We start from the raw sequence: 25,926 nt of genomic DNA on the forward strand, positions 1-25,926 counted from the left end.
CTGCCAGGAAACCTCTGGCTTCCTAAGCTTGACAAGGCTTTTGAAGATACCAGCCAGGAGCCTTTATACTCAACTTTGGCCACACCCCTGACTAGGATGATATAGTCCAAACAACCTCCACATTAACAACTCACAGCACATTGTCCTAAAGCTAGCCTTTTCTGTGACATATTATTCATGGTGCTAGATATAGAAGCTATACACATTATTGGCCAATAAATGAGCAAAAGTTACTTTCATATCCATACACAGTGGTAGGAAAGAGTAGGTTTAGAGTTGTGAGTACATGAAACAGGGTTTATTCTTGTATTATTACTTACATATTATTATATTATTTATTATTATTAACCAATTATTGCCCACCCCTGTATAGGTAAATAGGAATAAAGGCATGAACTCATTGCAATTTCCTTCATTATAATAATAGAAAAGTGATATTTATATAAGTCTCCTCTAAGGTAAGAATCAGCACTTACATTTGTATTATGTATTTGGAGGTTATATAAGAATTTAGAACCCAGCTGTGCAAGCTTTTCTACCATTAGCTTTGTTTTGTTTTGTTTTGTGACTCATGCTATCTACCTGTTAGAATCCCAGAAGAAAGATCCTAAAAATAAAAAATAAAATAAATCAATATGCCAAGGAGGATACATTTTCACTTGGTTATAGCGTTTTCTTTACAATGCTTTTCTCTTTTAGATTCAGGTTTCTCGCAAATCAAGCTTGGTAATGATTCATGTACTAAATTAACGTCGTTCTAAGAAAGATGACACTGGTACTGTTGTTGGAGCTAAGTAGGCTTGTCTAAGTAGGGAAGCAAGGGGATATAGTGGACAGCGGTCATTTGTGACTAAAATCTGTTGAATGTTCCACATTTTGAGAGATCTGTGTAAATCAAATCCTTTTAATGTGTCATACAAAACCCTTATTCCTGAACCTCATTTGTTTGGAGAAATAGATGAAAAACATGGTATAGTAAAACTACCCAAAGTTAAACCTCAAAAGACATGTACATTTTTAATTTTTTATTGCAACTAAAAATAAAATATAAGTAAAGCAGTTAGTGCTTGCTATATAGTAAGCTCTGTATTAGTGGTGGCTATTACTTTAAATACATTTTACATTAGAACCCAAACATACACCCCCCATGTGTGTATATATGTACATATAAATTGAAAACAAAAATATCATGAAATAATAATGGTTATCCTTACTGTTCTTTCATTCAGTTGTTTAACAACAACAAAAGAATAAAACACACTAAGTAATACACAATTTAAAACCATGAAGAACTTAAACATATTAAGAGCATTAGTGAAAACTAGGATATTTGAGTCGTAATCCTAACTTTTAGAGGCTAATGGCATAGGTAGAGATAACTCTTGCATCTACCTACTCATTTATTCAAGCACGCTTTTCCTACCAGTTAGTCTCTAGGGCCCTCTGAGAGAGAAAACCAAAGCTTGATTTAATATGACTATTCCTTTGTTTCCACTCAGTCAACCTCTGATAGAAGAAAAGATATCCAACCAACTAAGACAAAGAATTGACAAGCATGGCACAGTGATTAAAACAAAAAAAAAAATTAAAATGGGATATTTTTATTGTTTTTTCCATATTACTTTTTCTTATTACAAATATAATTCGATAATGACAGAAAGTATTGACAGTAAAAATTAAAATAAAAGACAATAGAAATCACTCATTTAACCACAAGCTAGAGATAACTGCATGTAGTAGTCTGCATTAGGATAATTATCCAACTGGATAATTAGGAGAAAGGAACCACAGAGTGATTTATTTAATCAAGGGAAGTTTAATATAAAAATTACTAAATTCTGATGAAAGAGTAATTATAGGGTCTAAGAAAACTTTTATATCCGATACCCCTGGGTGGTGAAATATTGCCCTCGGAAAGATTAACTTAGAAGGGGCCTCCCCTCGTCAAGTTTGGAGTTCAGACCTCACAGGAGAAGAAGGTAGCTGCAACTCACTGGATGACAGAGAAGTTCACTGGGGTTTGTATTCATGGGACATGCGGAAAGCACTCCTCCCAAGCGCAAGAGAGCCATCACAGGTAGCTAAGCGTGTGGGTGCACAGAGGAATTCGGGGCACCACTGACCACTATCTGGGGCACAGGTGGAGTCAGAAAAGCTGTAGCATATGTCTGGGCCCATGAGCATTCAAGGGGAATGGGGAACAGATATAACAGGAGGACTAGAGCACGAAGTGTCTCTGTGTGAGGGCCACAGTGTTGGGAGACAACGTTGTGTGGGAGGTGGAGGGTGAGCAGAGAGAGTCAGGCAGGGCCCTGGTGAGGGGACCTGGCAGGGACCTGGAGTGCCTGGCATCTATGTCGAGAGGGATAGTTCTGGGGGCATGGCTAGGCAGAACAGCACTGGGTGGCCTCACCGCAATACTGCTCACTCCCCATGGAGCATCCAGAAACTACAGGAGAGCCCCTTCCTCCTGCAGTGTCTCCTCTACTGAGAGGCTTAACGTTGTGCTCACTGTAAAGGAGGGATGCTTAAAGAAATCATATTTTTGCAGAGCATGTATTGTGGGGTTAATATGGAACTGAGAGGCAATAATTAATAACTAGCAATACACACTGCAGTTACGATTTGTGTACATACCTTTCCTTACTTTGATCTACAGCCATTAGCACTCTGACTTAAACTCTTCTATTAACTGATTTAAACTCTTCTATTAACAACATACTGTGATCATTTTCCATTATCTTTTTTTAGGAAAGCTATTTTTACAATAAGTATCTAAATATCTAAATAAATGCTTTGCCAGTAATAGAGATACTGGTGGAAATAATGAGCCTACATTTAAAGGCTTGTTTGCAATTCAAATAAATGATTTATAATGAGGGGAACTTCATTTATTGTGAGTAATCTTGGAGAGAAAGGTAGATTCTACAGGAGTCACCATCTTCAGTCATTTTACAGAGCAATTAAAAAAAACATACTGTGATACATAAGAATGGTCACCTAAAACAAAAGGATTCTGCTATAAATAAGAAATGAGTAATCATTTTCAAAGCCAAAAAAGGAAAAGAAAATTATAAAATATAATTGACAGACATTAATAAATATAACAAGTTCTTAACAGGAATACTGAATACTGTAAAAATGTCATTTCTCCCCATATTATTTTATAGATTTACTGGGACCCAAATAAAATGTCTTACTCTTTTGGTTAAATTTGACAAGCTTATTCTTTAATATATATAAAATAGTGAAAGGAGTCTGAGTCTGAATAGCAAAAGAATTTATAAATAAAAACAAGGTGGGTAGAATTGCAGTGTAATATATCAAGACTTATTACAAAAATATAATAATTGGAACAGTATTATGATAGTCCAGGGCTAGACAAATAGAAAGAAACATAAAATAAAGGCAATAAACTGACCCACACATATATGGACACAAAATATGACAGAAATGACATAGCAAATCTGAGGAAAGACAGTTTTCTATAAATGTTCTGGAGAATTGTGTATACATATGGAAGAAGAATGAAATTAAATATTTCCTTCACACTCTACATAAAAACAAACAAACAGTTCCACGGATTAAAGACCTAAATGTAAATGGCACAATGGCACATCACAATGGAATCAGTCATAAAGATCAGTGGCCATACAAAAACGTGTCTTCAGAAATTAGCCAACAGATTGCCCGTCGCCAATCAAGAGCCCTGCAGATTTCTCAAATCCAGATAGATATAACTACAAAGACAACTGAGGGAAGTCTTCATACATTTTGAAAATGTGTACCCAAGGTATTCCTAAAGAGACTTTCAGAACTTATTTTGAGGACAGACTTACTGAGTTTATGCCTGCCTCATTCCTCTAGAATCTGTCTTAGAAATTTGCAATATAAATTGTCAAGGACTGACAAAACAAGCAGCAGGACTTGCGTTCCCAAGGTAAATTTCAGCTAAGAGTGAGAGATTTCAAATCTGATCAGAAAATCAAGATTCCTTAAAGGCATCCTATTTTCTGGGATGCAAAATAAACTTAACATTGGAAGCTCAAAGAAAAGATCTGTGCCTGTATCTTCTGTGAGACCTTCTTGTTTGGAAAGGCCCCTGAGCAAGGGGCTCATCTCCCATTGGAGCACACTATTTCTGAGTTTTGAACTTAGGTACTGAGGAAGTCTTAATGGACCTCCGTGGGATTCCCCCAAAGTTCCCTAAACTTTGTGAACTCCCCAATGTATCCCAGACAACCTGCTAATAAAGAAAAGCTAAACTTATTAGAAGTCACCGCAGTTAGGGACAGCACCACCTTAGCAAGCAAGATCTTAGCAATGATTCCAGAGAGAAGTCAGAAGTGGGATATTTATGATATTGGGGTCTTGGCACAAGTGGCTTAATGTAAGTGTTTTGGGTCAGGGCAATAATTAAAATTGTAAAAAGTCTGTGACATACTACTTCCAGATTGGTAGGTATAACCAAGTGAAGATCTTGAAATACATCTTGAGCAGTTGTCTCACACATTTTTTGCATGTGTTTTCTGAAGCAAGCAGTGATATTATTTATTAGTTATAGTTTTATCTTTTCTGAGCAAAAATTTCCCAGGAACAAACAACTACATCATGTTGACAATATATAGACTCAATTCTTAGTCTTAATAGTTCGGTTTGATGCAGGTGGATACAGTTCTCATCCCAAAATACTGAAAAGAGTTGAAAAACTATTTTAAAAAAAAATTATTTCCACAAGGTATAAATGTAATAAATGATCTGAAAAAAATAGCAATATATTATTTACTATTATAATTTTTGATCATGAGAAACATGTATAATTAATTTATTAGTTAATGGTATATTTGGAAAAATATAATAATATTTTACAATTCATACTCTTTTTCTCCCCCTCTCCTAAGTCCTTGAGTAGAGACAGAGCAAGCTATATAACTGCTTGTCATAGCAAAAGTTAATGTGTAGTCAGAGTTTAAGATCAAACACTGAAAACTCTAACAATAACTATAAAAAATTCACCTTACTTCCTGGGACACTAGTTAATTTGGTTTGGGGTTGGGAGGTCAGCTATAGAAAAACACAAATGGTAATTCAAAAATATCACTTCTAAATTTTTACTAATTAAAAATTGATTCATTAGGCTGAGATAACAAACAATGAAGATATCCAGTGTTAGACCTTTTTAAGGAAAACAACCTCTCTCTTAAATTGCTAACAAATACAAATCAGTACCAAATATGATAGAGCAGCTTTGCAGAATTTCAAAGCTTTGAAATTGGATATAACACTGAGCCAGAAATTCCATGTCCAGAAAATAATTAGACAATTGCAAAAAGGTATAAACATCAGCTTTTTGTTTGGTAATATCAGTACAACAGTGATAAATGGATATAGACCAAAGACCCATCAGTAGGAAGTTGAATAAACTACAGATCATGGATATAATGGCATGTGATAGACCCGTTAAACTGATGTTGTAAAACAATAATTTTGGTATGAATAGTTGCCATGTTATGATATAAGAATAAAAATTAGAATTATAATATAATCTTATTGTTATAAACATAATTTATGCATGTAATAAACACAAAGCCTCAAAGTTTAATCTCAAAATGATTAACAAGGGTCTACCATTGTTGGGGGCTATGATAGACTTTTCTTGTCTTCTTAATACGTGTTTATATTATCTAAATTGTTGAATAGATATGTGTTACTTTTATAATAAAAATACCAATTTTATGTTAAGAAAAAAAACATTCACACACTTGGATTAACACATTTACTTTCAATATTTTACCAATTAGAAAAGCACCATTCCTGGTTTGTGATTAAAGCGCTTTCTAGACTTGCTGTATCATGGGTGTGGTGTAGACTCTAAGTTATACAAGAGGGAAAAGTTCTGGAGATTGTTGCACAACAGTACACATGTAGTTAACAATACTGTACTGTACGTTTAAATTGCTAATAGGGTAAATTGTGTTTTATGCTCTTTATCCTTAAAAAATTCCCTAAGCCTGGTTGGCGTGGTTCAGTGGTTGAGCATCGATGTATGATTTAGGAGATTATGGTTGGATTCCCGGTCAGGGCACATGCCCGGGTTGCGGGCTCGATCCCCAGTCGGGGGCGTGCAGGAGGCAGCTGATCAATGGCTCTCTCATTGTTGATGTTTCTATCTCTCTCTCCCTCTCCCTCCCTCTCTCTGAAATCAATAAAGATATATATTTTTAAAAATTCCCTAAAGTTCTGAAATGGTTACACTTGCCCCTATTGTTTTAACAGGAATGATATCTAACTGAAATGGGATTTAAGCAAAGGGGATTTTAATCCAGGAGAGTAGTTTGGGAAGAAGCTACTCTTCATATATTCAAGATATTCATACATGTGCGTGTGTGTGTGTAGTGGAAACAGAGAAAGTTATGTAACTTAAGAGACCTCTGTACTCTTAACTCAAATGAACAACCTTTTCTCTCAGTAGGCTAAATATTAATAGAAATCATAAGTATAATGAACCTCCAACCCAACCTTTAAATATTTGATTAATACTGCTCATTAACATCAAATGAATAACTTCATACATTAGATTTTATAATGTTAAACTAATTATACCTATCATTTCTTCATAAAGATTCATTCCCCAAAGTAATTTATCCAGTTTCTTAAGGTTTGGTATTTCATATAGTTCATGAAATAGTATTTAATTTTTCATAGTCAGCCTGCCTAGCAGTATAGCAATGTTTGGAATAAATTTTAACTCTCATGTAGGGTTTTGTTTTTTCCCCAGTAGTCTGATATCACCCTGGAAAAAGATAATAGGTCCACTGAAACTCATTTTTCACATTTTCACAAGAGAAATGTTATTTACTGTAATTGGTAATGAAATCCTACAAGGTACCTCTAGAGTCACATTAAACTGACAGACCTGCAGTAGCAGCAGTTTCATTATAATCATGTCTACACTTTGTCTAAGAGATGTCAATACTAAGGCATCTAGACACTCATCTGCTTTTACAACAGGTGTCTAAATATAAAAAATATTTTGGGGTGATTTTTAGCTAAATATATCACTAATTTCAAAAGTAAATTGTCTTTATTGATTATACAAACATGATGATTAAATTCTGCTAGTGAATAGACAATCATCTATTGATTACCATGGTGGAAAAGCAAATCTGCTTTAGAATGCATTGTACATATTGCTCAACTATTTCAGAAAAAATTGTATTTTATGAAATTCTATTAATTGTGTTTATGTTTTTCCTTATCTATTATTTAATTTTTATCACTTCTCTCCGAAGCTAAGACCTGACAACTTTGTATATTATGAATCCCAATTTTCCAGCCTTTATTAAACTGATTAGTTCAAGAGTTTCCTGATCTTTAACATGTGCAATGAACTGATTTCCATAAGTCAACTGATGACAATTTTTAAAAATTATATTAAATATAGTATCTGTATTTTTAGGATTAGATTTAAAAAAATATATCTTTATTGATTTCAGAGAGAGGAAAGGAGAGGAAGAGAGAGAGACAGAAACATCAATGATGAGAGAGTCATTGATCTGCTGCCTCCTGCATGTCACCTCCTGGGGATTGAGCCCACAACCTGGGCATGTGCCCTGACCGGGAATCGAACCAAGATCTCCTGGATCCTAGGTCGGTGCTCAACCGCTGAGCCACGTCGGCTGTGCTAGGATTAGATTTTAATAACATACAGAATCTAAGTCTTAAAGTGCCTAATCTGAATTTGTCTATCACAAATACACCATTGCATGCGTCCCTATTTCTTAAAACATTTATTTTTTTCCTCTGTCTAGTAATGTATTATAGCCCTAACGACATTGAGGCTTTTTTTCTTATTAAATAATGCCAGGGTGATTTTAAATAACAAGAACTGTCATTTCACATATCTAGAAGTAGTAGAGCTCAGTTTATTAAAACTAAAAAATATGTCTAAAACACTTTTAAGATACACAGATTCATTTTCCCAAATCCAATAGAAAGGCTTTTACTTCTTTAAGATTAGGAATTGAATAAGGACCATCTTTCTTACATAAAAAAAAAGAGAAAATTTTAATCTATTTTCAGTAAGAAGAAAAGGAAAGATTGCTCTTTGAAATTTAGGGAAATAAAGAGAAAATAAAAATAAGACCTATTATTTTCTGCACCAATAACTAGACCATAAAGCAGCTATTAGTGTTCTTTCTCCCTACATCAGATGGTCTCTCTTCAGAAAATGTCACTCTAAACCCACTTATGGGGCCCGAGCTCTTTCTTCCTTGGTTTTGCTGGCAATAAATAACCCTACACAGCTACACCTGAAGAGTTGTTCTAGCTAGCAGCTCTCTCTTCTGCCAAAATTAAAAAGTTCAAGTGTAGAGCCTACATGTTAACCCATATTTCTTTCACATTTCAGTATATGAAAAATTAACCAATAGAGAAAAAAATAAAGGAAATATATTCTGAATGGAATTATAGGCCGAGGCCACATTTACTTCTATAATTAAAGCAATTATGCTTTAGTGACAAACAATATAATTTGAAACTTTATTACCAGAAATGATATATATAAAAAATATATAGAACACAAGCATAGGATGCCTTGGAAAGAGCGTGGCATCATAACCCCTGGAGAGGGTTAGATCAGAGTGTGAGTTCAGTCCTACAGGCTGAATGAGTTTAGATTAGTTATTAAAACTCACAGAGGTTCAGCTTCTCCTTCTGTAAAAATGGGGAAATAGTTGCACAGGTTGCAGTAACATGTGGGATTACCACCGGGAGGATTAAGTGAGGTAATATACGGAAGCCAGTCACAAAACTGAGCGCACGGTAAGGGATTAATATGCCATCATTTCATCTCTAGGATGACAGGTGAAAACAAACTACATGGGAATCATATATGTAGTGGACACAGTAGTTTAAAAAGTTTATGTGTGTGTGTGTTTATATATATATATCTATATAGATAGATATAGATAGATAGATAGATATAGATATAGATATAGATAGGTAGATATATAAAAGCATTGAAAAGCAGCAAACTAGCAGGTTAACAGAACCCATTTTATAAGGACATGAGCACCACTGTCCCTAAAGTTCTCAGTCATTAATTTTGCTTTGCTTCTGAATTTGTTTTGAAAAAATAGGCCCATTAAAGTGTTTTCTTAGATTTTGCTAATGGACACATTTCAGTCTGTGGACTGCAAAGTTTAATGAGGGTTAGATTCACAGCTGAAATTTTTCTTGGGACATGCATTTTCTGTTTTCTCTTTTGTGACAGGGATACCTAGCAGGAAAAGTTTATCTGAATTAGTAATTATGTCTATTCAGGCCATTGTTTTGGATTTATTTCTTGTAAGAGGATCACAAAGAGTTTATCATCATTAAGTATCATAGGATTTCTCCTACAATACAAGCCAAGCTGGCCAAAGAACTGTCATTTGCTGCCTTACATACCCTAGAGGGAGAAGAATTGGAAAAGAGAACTTAATCCATGTGATATAAGAAGATTTGAACAAAACTGGTATGGGGATCAAACTCAAAATACATGAAATCAAGATGAGAAATAAAAGTAATTGGCATTTCTTTGTTTACTTTAAAGGTTAGTGTTTTCATAATCTTATGTGTGTAAATAAGTAAAAATTACCTTTGGTCATATGTTTTAGAATTATTTTAAATAATTCCATTTAAAGCCATTTGAATTACAAAGCTGATTATAATAATTTTAACATGGAACTGTCTACCTGTAGAATGATGAATGTAGTATATCATCATTTTGATATCGTGATAACTTTGAGTCCCTATGTCAGGCACTGTTTTCCCTTTCATGGAACCAATAATCAGAGTAACATTTTTTTACTGAATTAAGTAGGAATTCCTCCATATTTCCTACCATTCATCCAGTATAGCTCCCTCCTTTCCACAAAATACCAGACCAGACTTCCTAAAGACTTGCTACAATCAAGGTATATTCTTTTGACAATATACTTCCATTCTACCGACTGGTCTAATAGCTTATTAAAAGAAAGAAGCAAGGTTATTTATTCTGAATTTTTTCATTGTCAACAGTTGCATTTTGGTTTTTAGTGGTAATTACTGCTTTCTAAATCATTTTCCAAAATAATGATGTTGTTGCTGATATATTAGTTATAATAGCAACAATTTTAATGTAACAAATACCCACAATATACCCTCCACTGTTTTTAAACTTCTCAACATCATTCTAAGGAAGAGGTAATCATTTCTGTGTGTTTTTGTTTTTGTATAATATTAAAATTCAAAGAGTTTAACTTCTTTAAGGACTTATAGTCAGACATGATCTGGTCCAAGATTTACATGCAGTTTTGTCTGGGCCTATAATCCATATTTCTGCACCAAACTACATAAACTTTTAATGCACTGACATCAAACACATCAGCTTACTTTATTTGCACTATTATTATTTTTTAACTTATCTTCTTGAAAAAAAATAGAAGGAAAATAGAAGAAAAACTTGGGTTATGCTTTTAAAATATTAAAAAATTATAAATGGATTTTTTTCTCTATCTCTATAGAAGATCATCTCATAAAGAAAAATAACTTAAATTAGAACAAAAGTAGTATTGAGGAAGAACAAACAATCTTTTGATTATAACAGTGAGAACAGGCTACCAAGAATTGTTCTGAATTATTTGTCCTTGGCCACCAGTTACATAGGACAGAAAGCCATCTAGAAAGTTTGGGCATTAATTTGTATTGCATTAGAGCTGAAACATATAATTACATGAATTGCTTCTGGTAATATGGTTCCATGCCAGTGGTATCCATTTCTTCCATGTCTAAATTACTTTTTCAAGAGAAGTATGACAGCCCAAAATTGTCTTAGTAAGCCATCTAAATGGCCAAGCATATGAAAAATGTTTTGGCTAAAATATTAAATAAAGTTATGGAGATTTTCATTATAGCATTTGATATGTAAGATCTTAGCTTTCTCTCCAGATTAAAAATTGGTTAGAAATAATGTCTGTACACAATCCGTGCATTACAATAAAAACTTATTTGTCAACGATATTTACTTTACCAAAATTTGTTTGATATTTTAAGGTTAATGCCATGTTAAGGGAAAATATATTTGTTTTCATAATAATTGTTCCATATTTTTAGTTCTATCTAAGATCCACGAATCCTTGGACATCTATAAGGAAAATAGTAATTAGCGATATTACGAAAAACACTCTTACTGCAGTACTGCAATATCTAAAGCTTGCCTTTGCCATTTAATTGATTCATTCTATGCGTAGGAGCTGTTACCTGTCTCTATTTTGCTATTATTGCATGTAGTTTTTCTATAGATACGGTTTATATTGTTATTCAAGTCTTCTATACCCTTGTTGATTTTCTTCCCAGTTGTCTTTTCAATATTGAAAACATGGTATTGACATTTCATTTTATTACTTTTGTGTGTGTGAACACTTTATTTTTTTTTAAATTTATCTTTATTGTTGAAAGTATTACGAATGTTCCCTTTTTCCCCCCATTGATCTCCTCTACCCTGTACCCCTCCCCCCCATGCCTTTGCCCCACTTTTGTCTGTGTCCATGGGTTATGCATATATGCATATGCATATTATGTTAACCTATCCCCCTCTCCCCACCTTCCCTCTAAGATTTGTCAGTCTGTTTCATGCTTCTACTGTATGTCTCTGGATCTATCTTGTTCATCAGTTTATTTTGTTCATTAGATTCCACATATGGTATTGACATTTTAAATTATTAATATTGAAAGATTTATTTTTTCCCTTCAGTTTTGTCAGTTTTTGCATTATGTATTTTTATGTTCTGTTGTTAAGTGTATGTATTTTACAGTTGCTATATTTTCCTAAAGGATTTATCCTTTCATCATTTTAAAATGGTGTTCCTACTTCATGGATAAGGAAGACTCAGGGAGGCTAAGTAATCTGCCAAGGCTGAAATCTGATTCAGGTGTTTAGGCTACAAAACCCATTGTCTTTTCACTTCTCCATTGTCTTCCAGAAGGAATTCTACATTCATTTTTTTACACTTCCTATGCAAACTGTTAATTGTATATACCAAATTCAATGGCCATAAATCAATCTATGTCAGATTTGACTTTTAGAGTTACTGATGTATTTATACCTTTATTTTCTAAAGACTTAGGGGTATAATAAAATATTATCTGCTCTAGAAATAATACATTGCATTACAACATTAAATTTTATTCATATGTAACCTGCTTTGTTTCAGTCTATTTCACTTAAAAAGGGACAGTTTCAACAAATTATAAATATCAAAAGGAATCTGGATTTACAAATGAGAAATAAGACATGAAATAAGTTGATAAAGGGTGAGACAAAGAAGGAGAGACAATTTTATTTGGAATAAATTAATTTTTTTGTTTTTTTGTTTGTTGTTAAAGCAGTTTTATTAGTATTTTTAAAAAATATGTTTTTATTAATTTTAGAGAGAGAGGAAGGGAGAGAGAAACATCAATGATGAGAGTCATTGATCAGCTGCCTCCTGCACGCCCCCTACTGGAGATCGAGCCTGAAATCCAGGCATGTGCCCTGACTGGGAATCGAATCAGTGACCTCTTGGTTCATGGGTCAATGCTCAACCACTGAGCACACTGGCCTGGCTGGAATAAATTAATTTTTTAATCCTCCTTTAGAATAATATGATAGAGACTTATTTTTTAATAGTTGATTGATTTTTCACATCAATCTCTACTATAACAAAAGACCTCTGGTGTGATTAAAGAGCATGATTATTTCTATATTTATCTGTGTTCTTTCCCCCTTAAAATTCAAGAGACTTGCTACCCATTTTACGGGTGCATTTAAAAACTGCTTCAGTTAGTACTTCACCTCATTGGATTGCTTGGGGATGATTAATTAAAATGTCTGTGATATGGGCTCTATAACTGGTAATGGCCACATAATAGTTACTGGAGCAGTTCCATCATAGGTAATCCAGTTGAAGTCATTTCTGTAGACAAGTGTCTTGCTCACATGTATGGAACTCTCAGGACCACTTGGGCAGCTTTTCTATAATTTACTTTTATGGTTTTCAGTTTCAGTTGGATTTTATCAGCTTAATGGCTTGGGAAATGATTATGGGTAAAAATAATTCAGAAATGACCTTTCAGAATTTAGCTGCTTTTTGACTGGGTTAGCTAGAAATGCCTCTAATTGAATTTGTCAGAAACAAAAATATGTGTTCTAACAGCTCCTGACTTACAGATTATAATTATTGTTGTGTTAGATAAATATTTAACTAGTCAACAAAGCCATGGCAATAGGACAAAGTCATGCACCGTAACACAAAATCAAAGTGTCTATGTAAAAATATCTCATATTCAAATTAATCGTGCTTCTTTGTGAAAGAAAACCTTTGGGGACTGCTAAAAATGAAACTGCAATCAATTGACAACTGAGCTCTGAGGTTTCATAAGACACAAGAGAAATATAAAGGAAATTCGATTTTTTATAAAGAACATAAAGAAGTAAAGTAAATCCTAGCCACAACCCTAAAATAAGGATCACTGTACAATTTCTGTACATTATAATGCCAGGTACTTTACATATATTATGTCTTTTAATACTCACAAAATTCTATGGGGTGTGTATTACTATTAGTTCATTTTCTAGATGAGAAACTGAGACAAAGTTAGGAGAGGTTATTGCTCAAGTTCACACTGACAATAATAAGTTGAGGAAAGTTTTGTTTGTGTGTGTGTTTGCCTCAAGTATTTGATTCTGGAGCCAAATATCTTAATTAAACATCATGCTAGAATAATGACATATACTCAATAATTGTAAGCTTTTGGCTCTCTTCTCTTTTCTACCAATATTTAGTGATAAAGGTTTTCAGAAGAGAGAACTTCCTGGAAGAAAAAGGAAGGTTCCGCAGAAGTGCTAAAAAGCTTGATCTCCGGGCAGATATGATTCGACTAGGCAGGTGAAGAAACGGACATTATAGATAAGAAAGTATATGGTGATAGAAGATTTTGAGGAAGGACTCATCTTATCATGCTTATAAGAGATAGAGGAGACTGAAATTAGGAAAGTTTGAAGTGAAATGTAAGAGATAAAACTGGAGAGGTAGGCAAGCCCAGTGGACAAATATCTTGAAAAGCTTTGACTTGGGAAAAGCTAGATCTCTGGGACCAGAGTGGCATGAAGTTAGTAAAAATTAGTGGAAGGCATTTAACTCAGATTTCAGTAAAGTTATTTAACCTTTTTAAAATTTAAATTGTTCTCAACTGAAAAATGGTGAAAATAGTATGTATCTCAAAGGATTATTATAGGCATTAAATTGTGGATGAAAAATGGAGTTCTATGGAAGGTAACCTCTCAGGGTGATCTGATCAGAAATTCCTAACTGGGCAGGTCATGGTGGGTAGTCAGGCCCAGGGATATAACATTTTAGTAAAGGGTTTATTTCTGCTTTGAAAAAACCCTGCCCATTTTGTGCGTGTGTGTGTGTGTGTGTGTGTGTGTGTATGCGTGTGCACATCTAGGTTAAGGCGCCTTTGAAATAAGCCATAACCACCCTCAAGAAAGCATATAATCTTGTTACCTATCCTGTAATCCAATTCCCACCTTGCTCTCTCCCACCACCATGGAACCTTCCTTACATTCCCTCCCTAATTTCAAATGCGCAAAAGCAGCTGCAAACCTGTTATTCTCCTGAGCATGTGCGATCCTGCTCCCTGGCATATGCCGTCAGTTTGGCTCCAATGAACTCCTGTAAAAACTCCCTACAGGTTTAGATGTTTCTTACATTAACCAAATAAAAGAATATGCAAAAGTACAGTACGCTGTCTGAAGCACTAAGTGGTTTATACGTTATATGAGGCATCTGCTAAAATTATTATTTTTGTAGTAGGAGGAAGAGGAGACAGAAAGGGGAGGAAGAGTGGGTGGAGGAAGGGCAGGAGGGCACCGCTAAGGCCAGCAGCAGCCGCCTGACCGAAAAGACTTTGCCCTGCCTGGGTGACTCAGTTGGTGGGGTCACCCTCCTGTACACCAAATGGTTGCGGGTTTGATTCACAATCAGGGCACATCCCTAGGTTGCAGGTTAGATCCCTGGTAGGAGCGCATACTGGAAGAAACTGGCCCATGTTTCTCTCTCTCCCTCCCTCCTGCCCCACCTCCCTTCCTCTCTCTCCAAAATCAATAAACATATCCTGGGGTGAGGATTTAAAAATAGTGAGAGAGAGAGCCCCACCAGCGTGGCTCAGCGGTTGAGCATCGACCTAGGATCCAGGCGACTGGGGTTCGATTCCCGGTCAGGGCACATGCCTGGGTTGCGGGTTCAATCCCCAGTTGGGGGCGTGCAGGAGGCAGCTGATCAGTGACCCTCTCTCATCATTGATGTTTCTCTCTCTCTCTCCCTTCCTCTTTGAAATCAATAAAGATATATTTTTTAAAAATTTACAAAGAGAGAGAGAGAGAATTTGCACCGTCCTAACAGTCCTCCCTTCTTCCTAACCCCAGGCAGCCACTGATCTTTTCATCGTCTCCATAGTTTTGCCTTTTCTGGAAAGCCATATAGTTGGAACCATACTGTATACAGCCTTTCAGGTTGGCTTCTTTTACTTAGTAAGGTGAAATTAAGTTTATTCCATGCCTTTTCGTGGCTTAATAGATTGTGTGTGTGTGTGTGTGTACTAAAAATATTCTATTGTCTTAATATACCATAGTTTATTTATCCATTCTCCGCTGAGGGACATCTAGGTGCTTCCAAGTTTTGGTAATTATAAAGAAGGCTGCTATAAACATCCACATTCAAGTTCTTGTGTAGATATGTCTTTAGCTTAAGTCTTCAACTCCTCTGGCCAAATACCAAGGAGCATGACTGCTGGATTGTATAAGAGTATGATTACTTCTGTAAGAAAATGCCAAGCTGTCTTGCAAAATTGCTTGTGTAATTTTTCATTCTCACCAGCAATGAATGAGAGTTTCTGTAGCTCATGTGACTAAAACATCAGATAAAGTATTTATATTTCTAAGTTTTTGAAGATGTTTATTATTAAAAATAGCACTAGTCTGAGATGTAACTGTTTTAAGAATTGTATTTCCAATATACACATGGTTAATATGCAAAGCACTTTAGGGGCATTTTTATTTTTATAAATTTTTTATTGAATCTATTGGGGTGACACTGGTCAATAAAACCATACAGGTTTCGGGTGTTCAAGTCTATAACACATCATCTGCACACTGCATCGTGCACTCACCACCCAAAGTCAAGTCTCTCAGGGCCACCATTTACCCCCCTTTGCCCTCTTCTGCTTCTTCCCACCCTCCTTTACCTCTGGCAATCACCACACTGGGGCATTATTTTTACAAAAATATTTGGTTTCATATAAATTTTTGAGGTATCAAATAAGTTCCCTAAAGGAAATACTATTTGAAATCATTTAGACTGTGAGGCTAGTTTTATTCCAAACCACAGATATCTCTCAGTATGCTTCCTAAGGGGTAGATTTAAATGAGAAACTAAAAATTTGAAAGTGTCCAATTTCTGATAGGTCCTGTTTTGCTATTTCTAACCAGTAGAATGGGAAAAAACAATAGTACCTTCTTAGTATCACTATGAGTTAACGGATATAAAGACTCATACACATGAAGGGTTTTTAATAATGCTCGACACAATCATTTTAATGTTTTTCTATTGAGTTCAGCTTCAGATGTTGAATATAAAGACTGAGGTTATCATCATCTTAATTTTGTGATTCGAAGAAGTTAAAGATTTATTGATAAGATGAAATACTTCCTACTCTGAAGGAGGACACATTTTATAATTAAATATTTTTTAAATGCTCCTAGTTTACGTGGGCTTTCTTCTTTTTCTGATAAAAATGAAACAATGATTTTGTCCCAATCTCTCTAGTTTAGAAATATATCTGTTTTATTTTCACATTTATAATACCACAATAATATTCTGAGAAATAGATGTGAATTCCTAAATATCAATATAACTGCAGAAGCCTATGATTTTTGTCTTCCCTACCCACCTAGGGACCACTTACTTTACCTGAAAACTTAATCATCCTTTCTGTCACAAGTATTATCCCCTCTGTGAAGTCTTTCTAGACTTATATACACCAATAAGGTTCTTATAAACTGTGTAAATCACAGCAATTTGCTTATGCCCCTTGTATCAAACATTGCTGGTTGCTCACCTAACAGCCACTGGCCTTCCCCATAGGCACAGGTCTTCTGATAGATCCATCTCACCTATAATGTGAAAATGTGAGGTGCTTTTCCTTGCAGTGCTGCTTCCCAAATGTGGTCGGTGGCACTTGACAGAGTCCACAGTGAGGTTGCCTAAAGAAGGTGTCAGGCATTAGAAAATCAGACATGCACAGCTAAGTCAACTTATGTCCTTGAAGGAATGAACTTGAGAATGAAAGTCCATGGACTCAAGAAGGCAGAGCTACAAGGAGGAACTTTCCTGACTCTTCCATGATGTGTGTCACAGAACAAACCCAGAAATGTGTGCGCCCTGACTTGCTGCTACGTGTGATGATAAACCCCTATTGTTTAAGGCATTTGGGTCTCACATCTCTTAGTTGGTTCTGATATGCTATTCCCATGTACAGCATTCTACTTTATTGGTATGTGTAGCGGACAATGAATAAATGTTTGCTGAATGGAAGTTATGGAGGATTATTTTTCCTTTTCTGTCTGGATGCTGCCTGACAAGAATATTGCTACCTAGTTCAGGAAATAACTGCAAGGAAGTAAGCCACAGGCACTTATTTGTATTGCACATGTTAAAACCACTTGGCATAAGTTTTATATACTGGGTATTTCATTTTAAACTATAGGTAAAATCATTAAACTAATCTATTGCAGTTTATGTGGACTGCACAGCAATTAAGTTTTATATTGACTAAGCTTTATTTTAGCCACTAGAATGAATAAAATAAACTAGAGCCAAATACCAAATTCCTATTTTAGAAGTGATTTCTTCCATTAATTGTTTTCCTGTTCTCAATAATTCACTATTATAGAATAGAAAGCTCATTGAATTATATGGTTATAATTAGGTTGTTCCTTTAACATGTTTTATGTCTCAGTATTTTTATACTTCCCCTCCCCCAAATCTGATACTGGCTTTATATAAAGCTGTCCTTGGATGGAATAGTGTTTTGTCTCAGAAAATAATATTATGCTAGAAGAATACACTTTGTCTAAAATTTAAAAGTTAAAATAAAGTGAAAATAATATTTAACCTATTTATTTATACAGGAAATACCTACATTAAAGTTTATGACATTACTGTAAAAGATACCCTAATTATATTTTTGTAAATCACTAAAATATATATAAATGCATTACTGTTATAATCCAAGTAAGGCTAATTATTTTAAATTTATAGCAAGCAATATATACAATTCTAAAATTTTCTTCAGAGATCAGAAACCACAATGGTTCAAAAGTTCTCCATTACCTTCAATTTTTTATATTTCATCACAGAAGTCAATACTCTATACACTGATCCCCTAAAAAAGAGGATTGTCAGACATTTCATCTCTTGTTTCCATACAGAAGAAAAGCCATACTTCAGCTATGCCTCAATCTTCCTACAAACTTGTCTAGTAGAGGAGACTTCAGGGCTTCCCCTGAGAATCAAGCCTGGGCCCCTCCAGCCCTGTCATAGGTGCATGTGCCTGTGGAATGGGGGTTATACATTTAAAAACCAAGACTCTTGTTTGTTCTCAGGGAAACAAAATCAAATCAGCACATCATTTACCATGCAGTTGAAGAAAGAAAAGCCCTGTCTCTTTTCTCTAAATAAATCTAACTCTATGTTTTCACCTTGAAATATTTCACAAACTTTCATCTCCACTGCTATTCTTTCTTGCAGACTGTTCAAGTGATCCCTCAGGTATTTTATTGTCAGGCCTCAAACTGAACACATTTTTTTTTTTTTCTGATAAACTATGAGAGTTGCTACAGCATTATCCAAAAACTATATTCTTATTCTTATTATTTAAATCCTAAGATTGCGTTACTAGCCTCTCCCACGCAATCACTATACTTTGCATTGAAAGTTAGGTCCTGAGTAAAAATGCTGTAGATGCACTTAATTGCTAAAAAAGGGGGTAGGAGGGTTAGTAATGCCGTGCTCACTCCTCAGCAAAATACTGCTTTAGTGTTTTCTGCTACAAAGTAATATTGCAAAATAATGGTCAGGAGTTGTTTCAAATATACATTTTTCATAATGAGAGCTTTAATTTCTATGCTCTAATTATTTTAGTTTTAACTAAAAAGAATATAATTTATTTTCGGCCATGTATGTATACTTCCTTTGCTTTTATATTGATAATTCAATGTCTGCTTGATCATTTTAAATTAATTTTCAAATGTTTTGTGAAATTAACATTTGCATTGTCACTGTCATGAGATATAATTGATGAAACATATTTTAGTAATATGTAATTAAATTGTGATAAGTATCTGTCATCATTGCTTGAAATATTAATATTTATATTTAATTAATGCCTTTAACATTTATTCCAGAGTAAGGTTACATAAGATTTTATTAATAGACGTTTGTATATTCTGTTTCCAAACCTAGAAGGGAGTTCTCCCCCCAAAATTTTATCTGTTGTTTTGTTGTGTATTATTGTTCCAGGTGACTGCCCGGTGCTCCGAGAAAAATAACGTCCCTTAGAATATAAACCTTTTATGACTACAAACCCGTAACACTTTTATAGTAATTGCATAATTAACTCTCGTAATACTTTAAAGAAATGATAAAATGTTGTATTATATTCAGCACATCAGTCAGATGTCCCAATTCACTAGTTCTAAATGTTTCATTTCTGATCCGCTCACAGGTTTCCACTTTTCTCCAATTCCTTATAGAAATTTTATAATTATTAAGCAATTTCACCTGACAATGATAAGTATGAAAATATGTATATCTGAACATAACCATAATCTAAACTATTTGACAGCCAGATTTAAACTGGCTTACTAGATTTTCTCAAGGCTCAATATTGATCATGAGAGAAATTATATTTCTCTCAGACTTTCTTTGTGTGTGTAAGAGAAAATTGGAATGGATGTTTGGCTGAGCACATCCAAGTAAATGCAAAATTTAGATAAATTTTAGGCAACTTACAATTTAAGTATCTTTTAAATCCCTCACTCACATTGAGAAAATAAGAAATTGTGTAATATATGAAGAAGATTTCCTTGGAGAGAGCTGTTCGATGAGCTTCCCACACTAACTTTTTTTCTGGTAAAACCTACTAATCCCAAGTCAAAAGAGTAACTCTAAAGAAACAATTTAGCGCTTACAATACCTGTGTTACAGTTTGGGGGACAATTCAACTTCCCCACTTGAGAAATATAAAGGGTGAGATAAAGATCGTAACAGAAGGGAGACCAGAGAGCCTGAATAGATGACGAGAGGTAATGAGAAAAAAGCCCAGCTTCTGAGACCTAGAGGCCAGGCCAGGCCTGTGTAACTAAGAGCTGTGCGGAGCCCCCGCCTCTTCTCTCACACGCCCCAAAGCTCAGCATCTGAGCTGCCTGGCGAGCGGGAGGAGGGGGCTCGGGGAACAGAGAGGCCAGAAGCTGATTGCTCCCTGAACCACTGGCCTGCAAATGGCCCAGGCGGCAGGGGGAGGCCTCATCTTGAGCTCCTGGGGCTGGCCATGAACTCACTCTGTGTTTTAAGGTTCTGGAGGGGTTGCGGACCATCTACCATCACTGCTACCACAAAGTCAGGGAGCCCGCCTGAGTTTCTGAAGAGGCAGGGAAATATCTATTCTGACAGTGATTAAAATAAACAATAGTCATCAAAAATAAAGTTGCTTTTGTTTACTTTATCCCACCATCTGTGCTTCAACATCGGAACGGCATTGGCAAGAATGAGGCCGCCTTCCCCAGGGGGCACTGTTTTCTGGGCGCAGCAGCACTGTGAGGAAATGCAAACACGCTTCCGATATACTGCTTGCTAGATGGGATATCACCTGTCGTGGCTTTCACACAGCCACTGCGGTGGCGCTGCCTGGATTCCAGGCATATCGCACATTTACAAGAACTGTTTCCTCAGAAAAAGGAAGCTGTGGTCTCAGAAGCAAAGGAAGACACTGGTTTTGTGATGTAAAAATTTTATAAAGACATGAGAAGGTTATAAAATTGTAATACACCACAAAGCCTACCGTGCTTCTCAGGTGACAGAGAAATTGCTCCAGTCGATTTTAACATCCCATTAAGGCCAGCCAGCAAACCAGAGAATGTGTTGTCTGCAACAATGAAGCATTTCTCTGGAGATTCGGCCTTGGTAGAATAAATAAAAAGGGGCAATTCCTTCTATTAATTCAGTTCACTCTGGCCATTGATAGGAATATAGAGTCAGATTCCTGAAACTCTTACGCTGGGGGAAAAGTCTACAATAATTAAATAGACATTGGAACACAAAATGAATGATACATTTTATGATATATTCTCAGGTCAATCAAAATATTTTCTTCCAGTAATAAAAAGGAAACGCTAAGCAAATGGATGAAATCTTTCATTATGATGGTCAAAACAGTTGAGATAAAAGTATAAGCATTAAATTTGGGGGTAGAAAGAGATGGATGATATATGTCCTCCAGGTTGGCAGGACAACAATTGCCTAGTTCACAAATATAGCCCAGTAACATGAGGGGCTGTACATAGGCATCTTCAAACAATATTTTTGGCTGTTCTAAGTTTGTGTACACGAGTATTAAAGCAAGGTTAATACTCGGTCAAATGTATGTTAGATGTTCTATTAAATTTAAAAGAATTAGAAAAGAGTATATATGTTTGATCACTACATGTGGAAGCATTTTTATGTGAATATATGGTAATGATACAAGGGGTTTTTCCCCCCTCACTGATGTTATCACATAATGAAAACTTTGGAGCATTAAACTCGCCAGGGTTATTGGGAAATGATACAATGGTTCTACAAATATACATGCATATATATTTATGTGTAAAAAATGCTAAATAAAATAAAGTTAAAGAGATTGGCGTTTACAGTAAAAATACAATGAACTAAATTATAAAACACTTTGGTATTTGTCCTCACTTGGGGATAAATTACCCTTTGCCCTTGTTTTAAACTACAATGAGCATTTTGTTTCTCTTAATGCATTTAGTTTCCACCGAAGCATTTCAAAATGGCATATATATATATATATATATATATATATATATATATATATATACACACACACACATATATATAAAATAGTATTTCTTATTTCCTGTAACATTTCCCATCTATCCAGAGGTAGCATTAACAAGACTTCATGAGTGATATAATAAGAGAGGTGAGAAGGTAAGAAAGGAATTTAACATATTTCCCAGATATCTTTTTGAGAAACTGGATAGATGGTACTTCTACTCACTGGGTTGGGAAAGACATAAGCAGGTTTGTGGGAAAACACTTTGAGTTCTAATTTAACACCTTGGAAGTTGAGAAATTAATGTGTTATCAAACATATATGTTGATTTGGTTCTCAGGAATGAGACCCTAAAAGGACATATCAATTTGAATGTCATTAGATATAAATAATCTTTGAAGCTACAAGAGTAGATGAGCTCAACCATAAAAGCTATGGACTATAAAGAGACTCTTCGGTTTCTCCATAGAGGTTACGGGGCTAATATTAACTTTTGGGAGGGAGAGCTGGTAAAAAGGAAGACACAGGGCAAAAAAAAGTTAAATATATTAATAGTTTGGTGATGGTTAAGAAAAGGAAGAGCGTTCCCTTGGTTAAAACTCATACAATTAAAGAAATTCCAGTTAGAGATTTCTGAAAATTTAAACAGTGGGTCCCTATGTCTTGAACATGGCACATGGTTTATTCAGTGAAGAGACAAACCAACCAACTTGTTATATTAACACCCATATCTTCACCTTTGTTTTCTTTTTTCTTTTTTTTTTTAACTGAATTTATTGAGGTGACGTTGTTTTACAAAACCATACAGGTTTCAAGTGTACAACTCAATAAAACATCATCCGCACTCTGCATCGTGTGCCCATCGCCCCAAGCAAAGTCTCTTTTTGTCCCCACTTAGATTCTGAGGTTTGTGATCTCTCACCAGCAACTTTGAGTACAAAGCTGCTTAAATCTTCATCTGTGTTCAGAAAGATACCAAACTTTTTTTTTTTTTTCTCGGCTAAAGCAGACAACTCAGAAACATTTATGAAGTGGTTGGTTACACAAAACACAGAGAATGATATAGTCTATCCAAAATGATACAGCAAAAGTGGTTGCTCTGCTTGTATTTTCTTTCCCTCTATGGACAAATCCTAGGACTCAAGTACAGAGAGCTTAATGCAGATAAAAATGTGGTTTTTTGTTGTTGTTTTAAGACAAGCTAGATTTTGTATGCTATGACTTAGTGTGGCAGAAATTGATCCACACAATATCATTAAATTTAAATGAATTATCAGTTGGCTGGCCTATAGAGAAAGCCATAATAAATAAGAGGCATTAAGGATTCACTGAACTTGCCAGATAAGCATCACTTTATTCCACTTTTTAAAAAAAAATTGACAGACTTAACTAGCCTGGCAGAGTAAAGAAATGATGTAGATGCACTATACCCTTATTTCAGCCAGGTATTTGGCATGAGACTTTCAAAACTAAGAGATGGAGGACTGGTTCCAGGATAACAGAGCATTTAAATTGCTTCCTAACTGGTTTAGCAGTGAGTACTAGGTTCTTGAATTAGAAAAGGCCTCAAATAAGTGGAACCAGCAATTGCAAAGGCTTTTATATTAAAGATTTAATAAAGGGGGGCTTGTCTGGAAAGTCCTGAATTTGATATTTAACATCTCACCACCTCCTTGTCTGGCTTCAGATTTGAGCTAAGACTTTAAAATGTGAGGTCCTATTGTAAGGCTTAGGGGTGGGAAACTCTTGTTTATACTCAACAGTCAAAGGAAGTTATCTGATACATTGAAAAAAATAACTCTTATAGGATTATTGGTTCACACAAGCAGAAGCAAATTTAGGTGTAAATAATTTTTACTATAACCATTCAATCTTCCTCTGTTCTCCTTATAGTATCACATCTGGTGGCCCACCACTGAGGACCCTACTGAGAAAAAAGCTGGCCAGCGTATGTATCACTAAGGAATTCTATGGTACGGTGACCATAAATGGCGTGAATCTGCTTTGCCAAGATATCAACTTGGCAAGATATCTTTGGAGGTATTCCATTGACACAGGGTGTCACTTCTAAAAATTTGGCTCCTTGGTTCTCTACAACAATTCTTCAGCATTATTTTACTCCTGATGCTTTCCAGAGGGGCAATACTCAGTTAAGATCACAGGTGCCACTGTAAGTCACCTTAAACTCTTGACCCAACCAATCCCTTTCACATCAACCATATGCACACACACATTTGTGTATATAAATGTATAAGCACACTTGCTGACTTGCACATGTAGTAAGTATATCTATTCAATCTAATAATTAAAATAAGTTTTCTTAAGTCTTTGAGTGTCCATTACATCTCCTGAGAGTTAATAGATATAGGAGAAAGCAGAGGATTTCTAAAACTGTGGTTCTCAAAGTTCCACTATAACTTTTATACATATATATTGTTTTTGTATCTTCTAAAATTTCTATTGTTTACATTTTACAGTTTACTATTGTTTTTTGATCTAGCTATAAAGATAGTAGTAAGTTTATTTAATTTATAAATAATGTACATATATTTGAGCACATATTAAATTTTTAAATATTTTTTTAAAATTGATTTTTAAAGAGAGAGGAAGGGAGAGGGAGAGAGAGAGAGAAACACCAATGTGAGAGTGAAACATCGATCAGCTGCGTCGTGTACAAGCTCACACCCTAACCAACTGACCCACACCAGCTGAAAGCATATTAATTTTTTAAATGATGGAATATTTCATCAAAAACATGCAGAGATCATAGCACTAAAGCACATGAGGGTGTGAGAAGTGCCTCAAAAACTATAGTTTAGGGAAGTTCAGATTAACTAATGGTGAATGTGCTTAATGAATGAGTAATGGAGTATATGTGTGTGTGAGAGAGAGAGATCGACTGAGGGGAGGATTGTTCATAAACATAATACCACGATACACTAATGCTATTTACAGGTAACAGATAAAAAACTAAGCTGAAGCAAAAAAGCACGCATTTGAATTAATGCCATAAAAATACATAAGAATTAACTTTAAAATTGAATTTCAATATACAAAATAAGAAGTATGTATTACCAGAACTAATAGGATTTATCAGCTTTTATTTGATTGAAGCTTCAGACATCTTCATGGATGCTCATTCAACTATTGTTTATGGGCCATGGTATCAATGAATACAATATTTAAAAAATTACCTATAAGCAATACCACCACAATCGTAGATTTTTAAGAAAAATACTAGTTTCCATTCTCTACATAATTTTAATTTTATGTTCGCCACATAATTTTAACTTTAAATATGTAGATTTTAATTGCACTCTTATTAGTATTTAAAAACAAAAACAAAATCCTAAAGGTATAAATTTGTTTGAAAAAAAAGTCACTTTCTAATTAGCAAAGCAAGATGTTGACATGTCTTTAATCCTGCTTATTCCATATTACAATCAGGTCATAGATTTTATTGAACTGAACTTCAGAAAGAGGAATTAGAATGAGTGAGACTCACCAATGTGTAGCCTTTCCCACGAGATGGATGATGACTGGAGGTTGAAAAGTATCAAACCCCTCAAGATTCCCCTGAAAGGAAAAAAATGGAAAACACATTTTGAATTCATGTTTTGCCAGTTATGTGATGCCAAAAGTAAATCAACCGATGGGATGAAAGAAGAGAGCTTAAGTGATACTTTATAGATTAACAAAATTGTCTCATTAATGCTAAGAAATAATACCACCAAAAGGATTCCTGAT

General features: G+C 34.8%; 1 protein-coding gene across 1 annotated transcript in view; it reads right to left on the reverse strand.

Annotated features, from left to right (window-relative positions):
* Positions 1–25,926, reverse strand: part of PTPRD (protein tyrosine phosphatase receptor type D) — a 1,875,931-nt gene that overhangs the window by 1,352,432 nt on the left and 497,573 nt on the right. The window contains exon 2 of the mRNA XM_081152197.1: positions 25,685–25,755. The gene's annotated coding sequence lies outside the window, so the exon portion shown is untranslated. The remainder of the gene's footprint in view (positions 1–25,684; positions 25,756–25,926) is intronic.

Source organism: Miniopterus schreibersii (genome assembly GCF_964146895.1).
Source record: "Miniopterus schreibersii genome assembly, chromosome: 11".
NCBI classification, from domain to species: Eukaryota; Metazoa; Chordata; class Mammalia; order Chiroptera; family Miniopteridae; genus Miniopterus; species Miniopterus schreibersii.